Below are 13397 nucleotides of genomic sequence, written 5' to 3'. Positions count from 1 at the left end.
AGTGCCTGACACATTATAGGTGCGTCGTTGACCTTGAATGAATAAGTGAATGAAGGAAGTTGATGTCACTGAGTATACACTGCTTCTCTATTCATTACATTTACCTGGGGGCCTTTGCTAGGAGTGGGATCCCTATTCTGCTTCTCTTGCCCAGCCCAATTGTCATCCAAGTCGTGTTGGTTGTATTTCACAAAACTGTTTTGTGGAGAGAATGTGATGTTTAATGACTTTGCCCTCCTAGCCATTCCCTTGGCAAGATGATAAAGATTTTTATAGTGTGGGTCTCAGTTTTCTTCTGCTGAAGGTGAGCTAGCCTGTGGCCTGAAGCTGGCTTTGTAGTTGTGCGATTCACCTACGGTGAATACGTCAACGCCATACTCATTTGATGAGGCTTAGCTCATCAAATACTAGTTTCTGCCCCTGTCTTCCAACTCTCTCGGGGTTCTTCTTTCTTCAATTGCTGTAGCATCATTTGATTTGTAATCTTAGCATTAACTGGGTACTTGTTTTAGCATAGGCCCCATAACAGGCGGTTGAACTGTCTTTTTTGCAGTGCTGGCAGAGGGCCTAGCCATAGTAGCTGCTCAGTAAGCACGTGTGGGGTTCATGGAATTCAGCAAGGGTTTGGTTTGTCAGGGTGAGGCTGACGTTCTCAGCGTCCTGTGAATGTCAGGTGCCTCATGACAGTGATGCCTTCTAGTGATTCCTTATTTCCTCTTTCCAGCAGTAGCTTGCAGTTGTTTTTCATTAAAAATATGTTTGAAGCACACACTTTAGGCTGCTGACTCACCTCTTCTACAGGAGAAGCCTTGATGCATTGGATCTGCCATGTGGGAGATGCAGTCACTCCTCTCACCTCCCCACGGCAGTGTACTCTTTTCTTCATGATGGTCTGTTTACTCATCGCTCAGCAGGGAGGCCCAGGTCTGAGAGACTAGAATGTGGCATGGAAGAGTTCTGACTGGTTGCAGGGCCAGTCCTACTCTTCTTGGATCAACAGCCTTGAACAAGTCACTTTCATCTCTTTGTCCTTCAGTCCCCTCATCTGTAAAATAAGGGGGTTGACTTAGAACCTGTATCTTAGAGGATCTCTGAGGTCCCTTCCAGCTCCAACACTCTAATTGTACTTTAGTTGTAGTCTTCTCATGTCTTCTGCAGACCATGCCCCTTTCCCCAGTGAAGTCACATTCCAATTACTTAATGCCCACATCCTGGTTGACAGATCAGTTAGAGCAAACAGCCAAACGCAGCAAGACTGCACGTGGCGCTCACCATGCTCCAGGCTGTGGAAGGTGCCCTCTCCCTTGGAGGCGTGGGAGGAGCGGCCTTGTGCTCTTTCTTCCCTTAGCTGTTCATCGACATGTTGCTCAAGTGGAACCCATGTAAACAGAACTTATTCATTACTTGTCTCTGTTCTCAAATATTTACACCTTTTGCTGCTGTGAAAAAAATCTCTTAAGTCTTAGTTATCAATTTTTCCCTATTGCAGCCGAAAGAGGAGAGTTTCGAAAAGCAGTAGAACCCTATAGGGTCACATTCTGCAGAAAGGCACAGGAGAAAACAAAATGCGCTGCAATCTTGGATTTTGTTGAAATTCAAGCGGGAAGAGGCCTCCGTGTGCTTGACAGCGCCAGGGGTGTCCAGCAGGCTAGGGACTTTGCCTTAAGGGGCGATATTTGTTGCCCACTGTTCAAGGGTTAGCCCTTAGCCTTACTGCCGCAGAAACCTAGTTTTCTATGGCGACAGTGCTCTGCAACCCAGCTGTACCTTAGGATCGCCTGGATAACTTACAGAATGTAGATGCCCACTACCCCTAGGGATTATTTCACATGTCTGGGCTGGGGTCCCACCATCATGGTAATTTTAAAAGCTCCCAGGTTATTGTCGTGTGCAGCCAGGAGAACTGACATACACTTACAATAGGGACATTTATGAGCAGCCCTGGGATATTCCGATGGACAAACCTGATTTTAGGCCAGAATGCCTTTTTATGGATTTAAAATGAGATATGTAATTGAATGAGTGACTGGATGTACTTGTGGATGCGAACCCAGCATTTACCTCCGGGCGAGTAAGAGAGTTGGTTTTGGAGCAGCGTAGATCTGCACCCGAAGGTTGGCTGGGTGTGTTGAATGGCAGCAGGCCAAGAGGGTTTGAGGTGTTTACCCACATGATGGTGATGGTTTCCCCCAGTGAGGCCAGAATGTTGAAAGTCTGCAGGTCAGACTGTCCCCCGCCTACAAAATATCTGGCTGGACACAGCCAGCGCTTGCCTTTCTATGTCATGCGTGACCGTGTCCAGGGCTGAACAATGTCTCCTTCCCCTTCCTGTGGTTCCTTCTTTCTGTGCCTTTATGCGTGCACACATTCTGCTACCTGGAGTGTCTTTTGGGCCTGGGAGGTTTTCTCTCTTCCTCCTCTTCTTGCCTGCTCTCTCTCTTGCTGCTCTCTCTTGCCCTTCTCCTCTCTCCTACTCCTCAGATATTTTCCGCCTCAGACCTGAATCAGCCATTTCTCCAGAAAGACATGGTATCTTTTAATGCAAAATGGTGTTTCTAGACCACCATCTGGGCACTTGGGATGCTAGCTTTATTGGGTTGACCGTTGTTTCTAGACCTTTTTCAGTAGACAGAGCTGAGAAAACTACATATAAAGAGGGACTGTGAGAATGAATGTGGTAGATTTAAATGTACTGGTGAATCCATACTGATATTTCCAACCAGAATTCACGACTACAAGGGTTTTACTTAACCTCTCCTATCATCTGTTCTTTCTTTCACACCAAGACTTCTGGTTTTCCAGTACATAGGGAATGACAGAATTGAATATCCCCTAATTACTCATTTACTTTATCTCACACTACACAACTGGCAGTCTCAGAATAACAACACTAATACCAGCATCAAGTATGATACTGAAAACAGTCCCCAAACTTTCTTTGCATGTGCTGTCCCTATCCTCCACCGTTTAAAAAAAAAAAAAAAAAGGGTTGTACTAGATGATTGTGGTAGGCTGAATAATGGCCCCTCAAAAGGTATCGGGGTCCTAACCTCTGGAACCTGTGAATGTTACTTTAAAAGGTGAAGACTTTGTATACGTGATTAAGTTAAGGATCTTGAGATGGGAAGATTACCCGGGATTATCTGAGTGGGCCCTAAATGCCATCACAATGTCCTTATAAAAGGGAGGTTACACGCAGAAGAGGAAAAGACAGCGTGATGGAGGTGGAGATTGGAATGATGCAGCCACAAGCCAAGGAATGCTGGCAGCCACCAGAAGCTGGAAGAGGCAAGGGATAGATTCTCTCCTAGAGCTTTCCAAGGGAGGGCAGCCTGCTCGCACTTTGATTTCTGTCTACTGAAACTCATTTTGCACTTCTGGCTTCCAGAACTGTGAGAGAATAAATTCCTGTTATTTTAAGCCACCAACTTTGTGGTAATTTGTTATCACAGCCTTGGGAAACTAATATAGTCATGTGGCCATTACATATAATAATCTCCGTTAGTTCCTCAATAACTACATATTTAATACTGACTAATACTTATATGCATGTCTCGAGTCATTTTGGTCATCTCACGTTCATTGTCTGGTATCTTTAGGAAGGGCTCATGGGAACATTATTCCCTGATTTTTTTTTTTCGCATGTTGGCAACCTTTTGTCAAAACCACTGGATACAGAATCCTTCACATTTTCTTTATCTTAAATGTTATTACTACATCTCTTTCTGGCATGTAGCTTGTTGTAAGTCTGATGATAATCTAATTTTTTCCCTTATAATTTGTGTATAGTTTTTCTTAGATGCCCAAATGATCTTCTTCTTTCCAGTCCAGTAATTTTCCTAGAGTATATCTTGATATCCATCTGACTCAGTATTCTCAGGTACACAATATGCTCTTTCAACATGAGGTTTCAGATATTTTCTTCTTTGGGAAAGTTTCCATGAATTGTTTTTAGAATTCTGTTCTTGCTTTGGTTTTGATCTTCAAGAAACCCTCTTAACCGTATGTTGGCTCTTCTCTGCCCATCTTCAGTATTTGTCACTTTCAAATCCCTTTGATCTCTTTGTACATTTCTTTTTCATTTTAAAATCTTCCCTACTTTTCAGTATTTGTTAGGTTTATTTTTTCTTGCATTCCTTCTAGTTTAGCTTTCATTTCTAAAATTTTATTTCTGATTCTTTCTTGAATTCTGTCACTTCATTTCTGAAGTTTCATAATTCTAATTTGTTATTCTTTCTTACATAATTTAAAATACTTTTAGCTCATTTTGAAATCGCATGTTATATTTTTCTGTTTTTGAATATATATCTTTTTGGCATCCTTTCGTTGTCACATCTCCAGAGATGATATTTTGCTCCTTCTTCTTTTTCTTATAGAAGTGCTTATGGAGTTGACTTGGGTACTTTTCTGTTAACTTTTAGGTGAACTTGTTTTCCTGACTTTTTTAAAAATGATGATAGGTTCAGTGGCATTTTTAACTTGACAGTTCCTCATCTGTTTTGATGTAGATTAGAAAAATGTGGTGGCTCAGTTTCCCTCTCCCACTTCTATCTCAGCCTTCTCTTTCCTCTGTCTCTGTTCCTTATCCTCAATTTTGGTTCTACTCCCAGTGGTTTCTCCTCAGTGTGGGATCCTATGCTGGTGAGTCCGATTTGAGAGTTGGTGGATGCTAGGGCTCCAGCCCGTCAGACCTGACGGTGGGCCCCTTGCCCTCCTAGTTGCAGCTGCAGCTCTGCGATCTTCCCACTGTGCGCTTTGGGGAACACCTTGGTCCTTTGGCTTCTCCTCTTTCAGGTTCATCATGTGCCCCATTGCTTCCTTTGTTTCCTCCCACGTGGGCACCAATATCGTGCTGGCTGTTGGAGATTTGTCCCCATCTGCTTGTATTCTGGGGTTTGGGAGGATGCCTTGTCACCAAATTTTGTTGAATGTTGTCCATGAACTTAAAATTTTTGTGTTTAGTCACTCTATTTTGGTAGGAATTGCAGAAGGTCCACTAATTATACTGTTACCATTTTCCAAGAATTGGGATATCACCATCTTATTTTCACCACAATAGGGCACATTGGTGACTGGGAATTAAAAGTTTTTTTTTTTTTCTGCATGGAGCAGCAGAAGGTGTAAATATTTGAGAACAGAGACAAGTAATGAATAAGTTCTGTTTACATGGGTTCCACTTGAGCAACATGTCGATGAACAGCTAAGGGAAGAAAGAGCACAAGGCCACTCCTCCCACGCCTCCAAGGGAGAGGGCACCTTCCACAGCCCGGAGCATGGTGAGCGCCACGTGCAGTCTTGCTGCGTTTGGCTGTTTGCTCTAACTGATCTGTCAACCAGGACGTGGGCATTAAGTAATTGGAATGTGACTTCACTGGGGAAAGGGGCATGGTCTGCAGAAGACATGAGAAGACTACAACTAAAGTACAATTAGAGTGTTGGAGTTGGAAGGGACCTCAGAGATCCTCTAAGATACAGGTTCTAAGTCAACCCCCTTATTTTACAGATGAGGGGACTGAAGGACAAAGAGATGAAAGTGACTTGTTCAAGGCTGTTGATCCAGTGTAGGACTGGCCCTGCAACCAGTCAGAACTCTTCCATGCCACATTCTAGTCTCTCAGACCCGGGCCTCCCTGTTGAGTAATGAGCAAACAGACTATTATAAAGTGAAGAGGGCTTTTGTCGAGTAAATTGAAGGGTATTCACTCTTTTGTTTTAAGAAGTTCACTGTTTCAGCTCGTGGGTTTTCTTAAAATAGAAGCACACGTAATTGGGTGTTTGTGTGGAGTAATTGAGGGGCGGAACAGAGGATATCAGCAGCAGTAGCACTGCTCTCCCAGGGCAGAATCAACAGCAGAACCTGAAGGCCTGATTTCCTCAGTCTCAGTGAACTTTTCACGCCACCAGGTGATGAATCTGGTGTGTGTTTGACATTTCCAAGAAAAGGAAGTATTTCTCTGAAAACTCTCCTGTTCGTTGTATAATAGTTTACGACTGACTTAATAAATTGACATTTATTCATCTAGACATATATTCCCTTGATGGTCTTCCTGTTTCTTTGGCCGAGGAGATAGTAGTTCACATTTGAATACCCAGGGCCTGGTACATGATTTGTGTTACGTATATTTGCATTGAGTGAATCTGTTTGCAGAAATGGGATTAATACATAAAAAGCTGAACAGACTCAAATACCATGCATTGCTGAGTAGTGAGTAATACGCCACAAATCCTGAGAAGAAGGTGCAGCATGGGAAGCCTTCCTGGGTGAAACGGTGAGGGGGCTGTGAGTACTAAGCCCTCTTCTCCTTTGCTCATGGGCACAAGCCCTTTACTACAGTACTGTGATAGTGACATCAAATGGGGGAAGACCATAGGAAAAGTGGATTTTGCCATCAGAGAAAAACGGTTCCTTGAAGAGAAGGAAATATTCATCTGCTTCTTTCTCATCTCTTACTTCTGTGACCCCTACCCCAGCCTCCTTTGTGGTTTCTCAAACACTTTCCTTACTGTATTTGGTCTTCTGATCCTTTATTTGAGATAGTTGTTGTTTCCACTTCCAGGTAGGGAAATTAGGTCCTAGTCTCTAAGTGTCATAACATCCCTTGGCTAGTGACAGGCAGTTCCACTGGGGCTCTAGAGCCCCTGCTGTAGTGCATGCCAGCTCTCAGAGCTGGTTCTGATAAAATATATCTAACCCCTCTGAGTAGACGATAAGTGGGGATGTGCCAAGATAAGAAGAGGATCCTGAAAGATAATTTCATTATTGCAATCAGTAGGTCATTTACTGAGTTCTGTGGCACGTCAGGTCCCATGCGAGGTTTTAGGGCTGCAGCCTTGAACAAGACCCTGTTGGGTGCAAGGGTCATGTGATGTACTGTGGTATCCTGCAAGCTTGGTATATCCTGTGGACTTTCAGAATTATCCAGGAACAGATGTGCAAAGGGGACTTTTTCACGTGCAGGCAGTGTTTTTGGTGGCGAGGGCTTTAGGTGTGTATTAGACATTTAATCTCTCCCTCAGGCTATGTACAGATTAGTGGAGCACATACTGTGGACACTTCTGAAAAAATTAAGCAGCCGTACAGAGTTATGCAATATGAACGGGGCCCACAGTGTAGTTTTTTGTCCTCTAGGACTTGTGTTTCTGCTAAGTGTGACCGAGAAGATGTACTCTAAGATTCCTCTGGCAGCCCAGTTATTCTCTGACTGATTAAGGCCTCAGTAGGTGTAAAGTGCTCATCCATGACCTTCCTGACCTTCCTCAAAGCGAGTTATATCAGTGTACGTATCGTAGGAGAGACCTGTGCCAATGGCAGAGTACGTAGCTTGGCTCTCAGCTGATGGGTGGGACTGAGTTGTTACCCCGCAGGAGGGGAGGAAGGCCTTGGCCTACTCTTGCCTCACCCTGAAGGCAGACTTGGCTGTCTGATGGGGTGGCCCTGATGGCATCATAAACATGGATTGGTTCTGCTCCTTCTTCCCCTTCCTCGTAGTTCCACTGACTCTAATCTTCCACTGGGACAGCAGATGGGTTGGCCGGCAGGGTGATATTTGCTTGTTTTGCAGACTCTGGTCTCATTTAGGTTTTGGTGGAGTGTGTCGAGTCAGCCTTGGTAAACTCTTGCTTGATTCATTCTTCCCCTGGAGTCCACAAAACCCGTCAAACAGAATTAGAGAACCAGACCCTAATCATGCTTGTTAGGGCTAACCATCAACACAGTCCTGTTGGTGGATGGATGGTTTAATAAACATCTGCTGAGCATCTGAGCTGAGTCTGTAGGTGTGTCCTGGGCTTGTCCTGAACCTGGCCGGGAGGTGGATGTGGACGCGTGGCAGATTCTTGGACATTTCGAGGCCGTCTCTTCCTTTCTTTTGATTTAGTTGACACCCAGGCTTGAATGAGTTTGGTGACTTATTCAAGATCACACAGCTGGTTTGGGATTGAGCCTTGACTTCTGTCTTGTTATGGTCCCTTCCAAACTGCTCCAGCTGTCCAGGTGTGGGTGGGGATGAGCCAGGTGTCGCTGTCCATTCCAGCTCTAAATCCTGCACGAGGGAGGCAGCTACAGGTCATCTGCTGCTGCTCTCAGTGCTTCTGGGAACATGGTCTGTTTGCTGTAAGGGGGACCTAAGGAAGGGGTGTGAAGCAGCTTTCCTTAAGTCCAGTTGAGGCTCCACCATGGGATTCTGCAGGGGTTTTATGTCGTGAACGTGAGTCTGACCTAACTTTCTTTTTTCATAGCTCACTGCAGGCTTCGGTAAAAATTCTAGGAGCTGTGGCATCAAGACTTATTCGAGTTTCTTAGTGGAGACTGATTAGTGACTTAGAGATGGGGCATGGCATTAGAAGATAAAGATGGGAGACAGAGAAAGAAGGTTAAATCATCTTTTGTCCTGTGTGTCAAGTTCTGTAGGGACCTTTTTAGACCATTAACCCACCTGTAAACAGGGCTCCTGAGAGTTTGGTTATTTGTGCCACAGCAAGATGGAGGACCCTGGTGTTTGGAGACCTTTTTTAGTACCAGCCTTGATGTGAACTGTTTGCTAAGATTTTGGGCAAGTCATTTCACCTTTCTCAGCTTTAATTTCTTTTTTTTTTATTGAGTTATTGATAGGTTACAATCTTGTGAAATTTCAATTGTACATTAATGTTTGTCAGTCATGTTGTAGGTGCACCACTTCACCCTTTGTGCCCACCCCCCACCCCACCTTTCCCCTGGTATCCACTAAACTGTTCTTGATCCATAGTTTTAAATTCCTCATATGAGTGGAGTCATACACAGATTATCTTTCTCTTGCTGGCTTATTTCACTTAACATAATCCTCTCAAGGTCCATCCATGTTATTGCAAATGAAATGATTTTGTTCTGTTTTGCAGCTGAGTAGTATTCCATTGTATATATGTACCACATCTTCTTTTTTTTTTTTGTGGTTTTTTGCTTGTTTGTTTGTTTTTGTTTTTTGTTTGTTTTTGTTCTTTGGAGAAAGATTAGCCCTCAGCTACTACTGCCAGTCCTCCTCTTTTTGCTGAGGACGCCTGGCTCTGAGCTAACATCCGTGCCCATCTTCCTCTAGTTTATACGTGGGACGCCTACCACAGCATGGCTGCCAAGCAGTGCCATGTCCGCACCCGGGATCCGAACCAGCGAAGCCCGGGCCGCCGAGAAGCGGAACGTGCGAACTTAACCGCTGCGCCACCGGGCCGGCCCCTGTACCACATCTTCTTTATCCATTCGTCTGTTGATGGGCACTTAGGTTGCTTCCACGTCTTGGCTATTGTAAACAGTGCTGCAATAAACATTGGGGTGCACAGGACTTTTGGGATTGCTGACTTCAGGCTCTTTGGATAAATACCCAGTAGTGGGATGGCTGGATCTTATGGTAGTTCTATTTTTAGTTTTTTGAGGAATCTCCATACTGTTTTCCATAGTGGCTGCACCAGTTTGCATTCCCACCAGCAGTGTATGAGGGTTCCTTTTTCTCCACAACCTCTCCAACATTTGTTACTATTAGTTTTAGATACTTTTGTCATTCTAACGGGTGTAAGGTGATATCTTAGTGTAGTTTTGATTTGCATTTCCCTGATGATCAGCGATGATGAGCATCTTTTCATGTGCCTATTGGTCATCAGTATATCTTCTTTGGAGAAATGTCTGTTCATGTCTCCAGCCCATTTTTTGATTGGGTTGTTTGATGTTTTGTGGTTGAGTTGCGAGAGTTCTTTATATATTAAGGATATTCAGCCTTTGTCAGATATATGACTTGCAAATATTTTTTCCCAGTTAGTGGGTTGTTTTTTTGTTTCAATCCTGTTTTCATTTGCCTTAAAGAAGCTCTTTAATCTGATGAAGTCCCATTTGTTTATTCTTTCTATTGTTTCCCTTCTCTGAGAAGGCATGGTTCCCGAAAAGATCCTTTTAATACTGATGTCAAAGAGTGTACTGCCTATGTTTTCTTCCAGAAGCCTTATGGTTTCAGGTCTCACCTTTAGGTCTTTAATCCATTTTGAGTTTATTTTGGTGAATGGTGAAAAAGAATGGTCAATTTGCATTCTTTTACATGTGGGTTTCCAGTATTCCCAGCAACGTTTGTTGAAAAGACTTTCTTTTCTCCATTGTATGCCCTCAGCTCCTTTGTCAAAGATAAGCTGTCCATAGATGTGTGGTTTTATTTCTGGGCTTTCAAATTTGTTCCATTGATCTGTGCACCTGTTTTTGTACCAGTACCATGCCTTGGCCTTCTCCCGGCCCACAGGGTGGCCAGTGTTTCTGCGGAGCAGGGGGCGACGATGCCTCTGGATGTCAGGGTTTGTAGAGTGCAGCCGGCCTTCTCCCCTCAGGCGATGAGTTCGATTCGAGCCTCCACAACTAGTGTCCCTGCGCAGAGTTGGCTGAGTAGCGTGGCACTTGTGCGAGCAGGCTCTTAGGCTGGTGCCCCAGAAGGTGTGAGCCCCATGCCTCTTTGGCTGTTTTCCCAGACTCGGGAGAGCATCCTGGGCTGAGGGCCTCCCCGATCGGGGAGACGCGGCCCGCTGGCTCAGCAAAGCCAGGCCGGCGCTTTCACGAGACACCGCCTGAGGTCTCCTGGCAGATTGCTCTTCCCGTCTGCCGTTGTCACACTGAGGATGTGGAGGTCCCTGGGCTGGGACTGGACACTGGATTCCCAAAGGTTCAGTGGGGATCTGCTTAGTGTGACTGGCCCTGTGCGAATTTCTTTCCAGGCCAACACACCGATCCGGAGGACGACGGGGGCGTCCAAGATGGCCTGTGTTGCAGGTAACTCGGAAGAATCCCGGGACTCCATTGGAAGGGGCCATCTGGGCATCTCCAATCGAGCGAATTCAGCGAGCGCTGACTATCCCCGTTTCCCCCATGCATGCAACCGCCAAGTGTCCCTTTCCCAGAGTGCTGTGTGTTTCTCACCGTGGTCCTCAGATGGGCCAATTCCTGATCTCTCTCCAGTGTGGTCACGTGCAGTCAGATGCCGGTGGTGTGCTCATCTGTCAGCGGATGGCGTGCACTCTCCCGTTCTCTCTTTTTCCTCTCACCCAGCGGAGGACGCATGTCTGCCTCTGCCCGGTTGCTTTTCCCACGGTGGCGGCTATTTCCTGGCCAAGACAGTCATTCGTGACCAAAGTCCGCATCGTGCCCCAGTCGGGAGAGAGGCAGACCTTGCAGCTTCCAGATTTCTAGGAGTCGACAGTGGTGCCAGAGCCAGGCAGGGTTCACTTGGCAGCTGTCTCTCCATTTTCACATTTCATTTTTATTTTCTCTTTCCGTCTCTCAGATACCAAGATCTCTGGAACCAAGGAAAGATATTAGTGATTTGAACGAAACCACATCACAAAAAGTACCATTTTCACTTGATGAAAAATTCTAAAACAGCAAATCAATTTAAAACCCAAACAGAACAGTGACGGGATCCTATGCTGAAGATCAACATCACAACCACAAAGCACTCCCCAAGGTTTTTACTGCAAAGGCTGATTTGACGGGAAAAATCCCAGCCCTTCGGCCTCCAACTGCACTAAGTCACTGAGGAGACCCACACACGGTTATGAGAGATCTTAACCCTTGCTGCTCTCAGTTCCCATCCTGCACATCAGCGGAATCAGGAGCAACTGGCAGAAGACAACATGACAGACCGGGCGTTCTGTGCCACCAGCTGGGCTGTGCGAGGAGCACACAGCACTAACTATGCAGTGCTCTTGCTGACAACGTTTAACCTGAATTCAGTCATGAGGTAATCCTGAGACAAATGCAGAATTTAGACCACTGCACAAGACAACTGGCCTCACCTCTACAAACAAGGCAACGTCACCACAAGTGAGATAACAAAAAGGAGAAGAGACTTTTGGGGTGCTAAACGACTAAAAAGATTTCTTTACTCCTTTGGATCCAAAAACCTCTCCTCACCTTTTGTTGTTTTTGGTGGCGGTGACATTGCCTTGTTTGTAGAGATCAGGACAGTTGTCTGGTTCAATGGTCTACATTGTGTACTGGTCTGACCACTTCCTCATGACTAACTCAGGCCGACCCTCTTGCCAAGAGCCCTACGTAGTTAGTGCTGGGTGCTTCCTAGTGGAGCCCACCTGGAGACCAAGAATGTCCGGTGTGTCCACCTCTGTGACTGCCGTACTAGTATGGGACACGTTGTCATGGAGGGGCCTACGAGATCTCTTCATTGTAAGGGCACATTTTTTCCTTTCTATAATGAGTAAGTAATTTGGTGAGTGGTACTTTGAGAGTGTGTGAATATCCTCTTTTCTAAAGATCTTTCTCTAAAAATTTTACCATCCATTAATGACCCCTCCTGTGTGTCAATTGTCATAATCATATTTGTACATTGAAAATTTTCTAATTCGGTCTTTCCTATAAACTTGTATTTGCTGGCATTGTGCCCTGAAAAAGCACATTACCTCCCCCTTCCATAGCATTAAACTTTTGTTTTGACTATCACTGTGGACTCGTGTATTTTTTAAATTCAGTGTTATAAATCATTATCATCATGAATCGTTGGGTGAATATAAATATAAATTAATATAAATATTCTTTCTCTTCTTCATATTTATATCCTAAACTCACCCATATCTTTTGGCCCATATTAACCATGCACAGTACATTGTATTTACTATATTTCTTTCTCTACCTTTTTTTTCTAGAGAACATGTGATTTCTCGATTCATTGTAACGTTTTTATACAGAATATAGACTATCTTCATTGATTTGTATTGAGAAAATGGTTCCCATTGTACAAGCAACTCAAAAATAAATCATCAGTCTGCAAACTAGCTTTTCGCCACTGAGGAAGTTCTGGCTAGGACCTCAGAGATTTTTAATAAGCTTGATACATAATTACTCAATGTATGACATTGGTATTAAGGATATTTTTAATAGCACTTGAAATCATTGCAATATAACTTTAGGCAAGTCACTTAACTTTTATTAGGTTTCAATGACCTCAGTTTAAGAAGCATCTGGATAACTTTTTTTCCTGCGACAGAATATGCTTTTGAGCTCCCTCACACAGCAACATCATCCTGCAGTTTGTATGGGGGTGTGATGGAGGTGGGGTCCCAACTTTGAAAAGTCATCTGCCCGGTCCTTCCTTCACTCAGTCATGAAAGCTTAATGGAACACGTGGCGGTTGTGGCCATCGTCACCCTTGTGAAACCACCAGCCTAGACAATCCCAGCAGAGTTACAGAGACACACATATCAGGAGGACATCCCACATTTCAGTCTCACCAACCGTGGGTAGGATGTACGTTAGGAGATGACTCTGTCTCGTGCCACACCTCTCTTCCTGACCCCAGATGCTGTGCCACTAAACACCACTGTACATGTGTGGCATATATTCTTTCTGCGCCTTGTCAGGGCCTGTATTTTCCCACATACTTCAG

At 44.6% G+C, this 13397-nt stretch overlaps 1 protein-coding gene across 1 annotated transcript in view; it reads left to right on the top strand.

The window, feature by feature from the left end:
• LOC111771950 (NBPF family member NBPF14-like) overlaps nt 1-13397 on the top strand; it is a 126910-nt gene that overhangs the window by 21338 nt on the left and 92175 nt on the right. The gene's annotated exons all lie outside the window — the stretch shown is intronic.

Source organism: Equus caballus, chromosome 5 (genome assembly GCF_041296265.1).
Source record: "Equus caballus isolate H_3958 breed thoroughbred chromosome 5, TB-T2T, whole genome shotgun sequence".
Taxonomy (NCBI): Eukaryota; Metazoa; Chordata; class Mammalia; order Perissodactyla; family Equidae; genus Equus; species Equus caballus.
Note: the sequence above shows the minus strand (reverse complement) of the source record. Positions and strands in the feature narration are given on the sequence as shown.